The sequence below is a fragment of the Rhinoderma darwinii genome, chromosome 3 (assembly GCF_050947455.1).
Source record: "Rhinoderma darwinii isolate aRhiDar2 chromosome 3, aRhiDar2.hap1, whole genome shotgun sequence".
NCBI classification, from domain to species: domain Eukaryota; kingdom Metazoa; phylum Chordata; class Amphibia; order Anura; family Rhinodermatidae; genus Rhinoderma; species Rhinoderma darwinii.
Window position 1 is genome coordinate 221,993,490 of NC_134689.1, and position 6,693 is coordinate 222,000,182.

Consider the following 6,693-nt stretch of genomic DNA (forward strand, 5'->3'; position numbering starts at 1 on the left):
TAGTACATTTTATTAAAGCAGCATGATAAATATCGCTAAGGATCAGGATTTTGCGGGATCTCAATTAAAGGACCCTCAATTATGTGCAGAGTAAACTTCATATGTGGAACCTCTTCTTTACCACTCTAGTTACCTTATTAACTTGTTTTTGTTGTTTTTTTTTGGAAGAAAATATTCTAAATGACAAACAATCTCAAAATGACTTTTGAAACTAGAATTGCAAAGTAATCTGTGCAATGGAAATGCACAATTCTATACGTGACCTTCCGTCCTTGGAACAATGATCATTGTACTCTGCTTGGCACTACAGAGAGACATAAGCACGCTGTTTAGAATGGCAGTTCAGCCTGTAGAAATACATTTGCTATAGTCTCAATACAGGTTCTTCTCTTGGAACGACTAAACTTCACAATACCTTTAGAACTGCATCGCTCAGAACAGTACTTCACTGTACATGAAAGCCATAATCTGCATTTGTACGTGCCCAGAAATCAAGGTCTTTTGTAATGTTTTATAACACTCCATCACTTACAAAACAGTTCTACTGATTGATATCTGAACAGTGTCACCAAGTTCTAGCCAGTGTGTGAATAGGAGCAATTTACTGAAGAGCATATTCAATGCCTAGCACCGTATTGGCATGAACACGAATTACTCAGTATGCACTGTCATTTCCCCCTTTCCCATGTTAGATAGAACTATAGGGAGCATAATTTATGAATATAAATGGAAATCTGATCATGTGGCTACAGCGTTTAAATAGAAAAACATTTGAAACAATTGAAGTAGTAAGAAAGTTGTTTCTGGGGTGTATTTGTTCAGAGAAACAGAGAGAGCAAATAGTGTTAGCTTTGCATCCAAAAATGCAAAAACATTTAGTAAAAATGCAGTATTGTGTATTTCTGTAATGGTTGAAATGTAGAGTAACATAAAATATAAAAGTTTAGAGAAGACATTATGAGACTGAAAACGTTGGCCCACATTTACTAATGCCATCTTATAGACAGGTGCAAAATGCTCCAAATTTATCCCAGTGGTGTGTGCTGCATGATCATTTTGGCGGAAGTTAAAAAAAATTCTTACTCATACCATTTTTGATTTGGCTTATTTTGTGACACTTTTATGACACATTTTTTGTGCAACTCATGCCACTCCCCCTTTCCCTCAAAACCATGTTCCCTTTTTGGAACACTTTTAAAAAGGGCCTAGTGAGCTGCAAACCTCAAAATGGAGCCAATTTTTGACAAAATTTGCTGAATTTTTTTCACTTTATAGACTGTTTTCCATTTTGTAAGATTGGGAATGTTTTTGGGTAAATATTTTACAGCATAAAAGCAGAGCCACGCTGCTCAACTTCTCTTCTCGGCATAGTGACCTCTGCACATGACACACTCTCACATATAAATCACTAGATAGTTTTGTAACTTAGTTTTCATGTCCAGATATCTGCTGTAAAGTATAACCCTTGAAACTGGGATCTGTATAGTAAGAAGGGTGTTGATGTAAGACTTCTATCACTGTGATTGATTGTTTGCCATGGATAACTTAGCGAGCAAACATAGAAAACCCCCTTGTGTGACAGATGACAAAAATAGCAGCCCCATGAGAGTTAATCACAACGGCAGCTAGCAGACAGCTACTTCCTGTCCCAGACACTGAAGGCCCAAACTAGGGAAATATTGCATACAGTATAGATGCTGAAATTGATATTCTATTCTCCCAGGCTTACTTTAGTATTTGGGTTGGTAAAATTACTTTGTTTCACATGAATGGTTGAGTCCTTTAGGAAAATGTATAAATACTGTTTGATGGGTCACAAATTAATAACTATTAGATTTTGGTAGAGATGTTCTACAGATGCGGATTCCCAAATAGTTATGATGGCAGACCATTGCCAGTAGGGCAAAATCACAAAAGATCAGCAATCTTTGGTTATTTTGTGATTTATCTTCAGTGAAAATCATGAGAAAATAGCTGCATATTATAGTTGCGATCTAGATGAACATCTTGTAGAAGAATACGTTTTGCAGCCATATAGTGTATATGCATTATGTAAAGATAATGAGATGTTTTCAGGAGTGATCTTGTTATTCCTGGTGAGCATTTTTTTTTTCTATTGTGATGTGCAGAGGTTGTTGTGCTTAGTGATGCAAACCATTTTCATAGCTGTACTCTAGAGATTTATTATCCTATAAAATAGATTTGAAATGGTTACTGGCATTCACACATGAGCACATGTAGATACAGTATTTGTGAGTAAAATAAGAAAAAGCAAGGTTTGCACTGAACAAAAATGAGTTAAGTATATTAACCCATTTTATACACAATATTTATCTTAGTCTTTACATGAACTTTGCCTTTTGATGTTTTAAGGCTGCTCTCACATCTGCATCAGGTCTCCGTTCCGACATTCCGTTAAAATTTCTAAAAAAGATTCTAGTAGTTTTTTTCCTCTTTTCTTATCCATCCTGTCCAGAGCTCATGACGACTTCTCCTGGCCATGACCCATTTCTGCAGAATCTGCCACTCAGATGTCTGCGGCTCCTCACTTTTTCAACATTTCCACACCTATAAACGAAAATAAAATGATCATGGTGCCACATACTGTGCCCCTAAATATAATAGCACCAAAGACTGCACGCCTGAATATAATAATGTACATAGTGCCACACACAGCTCCCTGTACATAGTGCCACACACAGCCCCCTGTACATAGTGCCACACATAGCCCCCTGTACATAGTGCCACACACAGCCCCTGTAGATATTACACACCCCCACAGATAGCGCCACACACAGCCCCTGTAGATATTACACACCCCCTATAGCTAGCACCACACACATCACCCCTGTAGAGCGTTACACACAGCCCCCTATAGAAAGCGCCATACAACCCTCACCCTCTTGTAAATAGCGCCACAGAGTCCCCCCTGTAAAGAGTGCAACACACATACCGCTGTGGATAGCACCACACTTGTATATAGTGTCACACAGAGCTCCCCCTTGCATATAGGGCCACAAAGCTCTCCACCTTGTATATAAGGCCACATACCGCTCTCCCTTGTATATAGGGCAACTTAGCGCTCCCCCCTTGTATATAGGGCCACATAGCGCTCCCCCCTTGTATATAGTGCACACAGTGCTCCCCCTTTGTATATAGTGCCACACAGCGCTCCCCTCCCCCTTGTATATAGTGTAACAGGGAACCCCCCTTGTATATAGTGTCACAGAGCACTCCCCCCCTTTGTATATAGTGTTACACAGCGCTCCCCTCCCTCTTGTGTATAGGCCCACACAGCGCTACCCTCCCCCTTGTATATAGGGCCACCCAGCACTACCCCCTTGTATATAGGGCCACCCAGCACTCCCCCCTTGTATATAGTGTCACGGAGAACTCCCCCCCTTGTATATAGTGTCACGGAGCACTCCCCCCCCCCTTGAATATATGCACAGCGCTACCCCAACTAAAAAAATAAATATATATTTTACTTACCTTGCTGCGTTCTCGTGGCAGCCGCTCAAGATGGATGCATGTAAAGCCTCCGAACTAGACGCATGCGCAGACCGGTGTGATGCAGTACCTCATCACGCCGGCCTGCGCAGGGAGTCTTCCCAGCGCCTGATAGGCTGCAAGCCTAATGTGGCCGGCAGCTTATAATATTCGTTTGTATCTGAAGACTCAGATACAAATGAATGTGGATGCCGCTAGCACCGGGGCCCCCTCCGGTGCTAGCGACGCCACTAGGCATGAGGGGGCCCATGCGGTCTTGTGCGGTTAGAGCGGCCATGGGCCCCCTGGAACCGCCCTAATGATAATCCGCCACTGAATAGAAATGATTAAAGATTACAGCGGACGCTCCACCTCTATTTGCCTTCCGCACAATGGCTGACGGGCTGCTGCGTATCACGATGTGAAAGTGATAAGTGGGATTCAATATTTACACAATAGCCCTCGCTTCATGGGACACCATGGCCAGAGACACTCTTGTTGATGAAAAGTTTCATACTTTGTCTATATGGCTCACGGACACACCACTACCTTATAACATTTTACAACAAGGGTAAAAAATAAACCAGGTTTATTTCTCGATCATATAGACTCTTTTATGCCAACCATGGTGATGGGTCATCAAATTGCTTACCATGGTTATCCAATTCTCTATATAACAGAGAACTAAAATCTGCTTTATTTTTAAGCTTTGTTAGGGTAGTTTATAGAGCAATGCAGTGAGGAGTCTTATTAAAGGAGGACACCAGTGTATGAGCCTCTCCTTGTTAGGATACTATATGTGACTCACAATGCTCTGATCTATAATATAAGCTTACCCAACATGGGCTAAAAAGAAAATAGATTTTAATTCTCTATTATGTCAAGTAATTTTTGCTAAAAATGACTCCTTGACATTTAAGGCTCTGTACTTAGACCTGAAAAGTATAAAATGCCTTAAAAATAATGGAGACCTAAGTAGCAAATAAAAACTATGTGAAGCCATGCCCCCTAATACTTCTAATTCAATACGAAATTGGTGAATTTAATGTAGGAAAATAAAAATTTTAGATAATTTTTTTGTTGACCATGTATGTGGAGTAACAAAGATCATTTATACTATAAGGACAAAATATATTGTGCTAGAACTCCTGAAAACAAGATTAGGAGAGATTGTTAAAACACTGTTTTCTGAAAGGAAAACGCGATGTTCGGCTTCACAGTGCCAGCACAAGGAACATTCCACTAGGTTTTTGAGATGGTCTGAAAAGAACCCTTTTCATGAAAATACTTCTTTATAAATATCATCAAGGTAAATTTCTTCTCTTTATAATTTATGAGCAAGGCGTACACAATTGCTCTTTAACCATTTCCTTCTCAAGCAGCCAACATTTTACTTATTATGTAGTAGAAAATATAGAAAGGTGGTCCAAAAAAACACCAGATAACTATTGAGAGGACTGGGATAGAGAAGAAGAGGACTGTTCAGCTTCCTGCTGGATTACAAAAGGGGTCTGCTAATTTTTCCAGAAACAGCACTGCTCTTTTCTATGGACTGTATTTGGTATTGCAGCTCATCCTTATTAACTTAAATGGTGCTGAACTGCAATACCAAACACAGCTCATAGACAAGATTGGTTCTATTTGCCATACAACTTCTTTAAATAACAGCAAAAAAGTCCTTTCTATTCTTGCTTTGCTCCGATATCCATAATCTGCCTTGTATTGTCTGGATGCTTTATAAAACTATCTGGATAATGTTTGACACTGTATCTGCCTGCTCAATGGCTAAATATTTGGGCACCATGCACTTTTTTTCTGGTGGTGTTTAGGATTGTCTGTCTATATTTTACACTCCATAGGTAAGTACAATTTTGGTCATTTAATTTGTTAGGTTTTTGGAGGAGAGAAAAGCGGAGTATTTCAAGTAAATCTATGCAAGCACAGCATGTAGTTTAATGCAGATCTTGTCATGATCAGATTCAAATATATTGCCATAGTGCTGTGTGAAAGTGATTAAAATAATGTTTAAATGAATCCATATTGTGCAGTAGCCATCTTGTCTGGTGTCCCCATCTTGGTTCTTTTGTAGTGAATAAGAAAGTCATTGCTCCTTTAAGACAAGTTTGTATGTTTCTAAGTTAAGTTATCTTTGACCTTGGTTCCCATACGAGGCTTGGAAAGAAGGAAAGGGGAGGGAGCGAGCGAGATGGGAGAGGGAGACACATATGCATGTGGGTATGTTCTCCCCATCTTAAAAGAACGATCTATTATATTTTTGCCAAGAGAGATAAGCCAGCTGCAAACCCTGATGTATGAAGAATAATAATGCATTTGAAATGTATCATATCTCTGTAATTGGCTAAATTTGAAATATTGTCACATTGCCTCTGATTGGTTAACCTCAAGCCTACACCCCTTTTGAATGGTATTATTGTAATTGAGTTTGGCAATAAACCTCAGAGGAGTATTTTGAGCATACCAGCAGCATCTGTGTGTTATTCCTCTCTCTCGATATATCGATAAAACATGATTTGAAACTGGATAAATCACTAGAAGGCGGGTATCGGTTGACATACCCATTACAAATTTCAGTCTAATATATTTTTGCTCTGTTGTTGCGTCAACAGTTTTGGTGCTCTAAACGTGGGTGATTGCTCGTCTGATAAGCTGTCACTGGAGGCCGGGCATTGCATCAGTGAATATTAAAAACTGGCCAGTAGGTAAGAAGCTTATTCTTACCAAACCTTTTTCGCTCATTCATTGCCGAGGCTGGAATTAGCTCTCATGACGTCACATCTCCTGAATGCAGTAATTTATCCAGAAGTATGAGGTATGTTGAAAGCTTTTTGTGTGATGAATGATTGCAGATACATACGTTATCTTGAATAGTTGTTACAGAATGTATATCTTGAAGTTCATGTTATGAGAGAATTTTTGCCGGCATTGAACATTGAAATTGTTAAGATTGTATGAAACAGAAGCTGTGAGGAGTGAGTGCATGACCCCCTCCTTTGGAATGTGACGACGTAGCAGACTGTTATAAAAAAACTTTTAAAGTGACAGTAATAATACTTGTGCAGAGGTAGTGTGAATACATTGCGTACATTTGTCTGTGTGTAAGATGAGAAATCTGAATGCTGTGTAGTGAACCTGCGATGAACTGTGCTGTTTGGATTTATGTATTGTTATAGGTCTGTTGGAAAT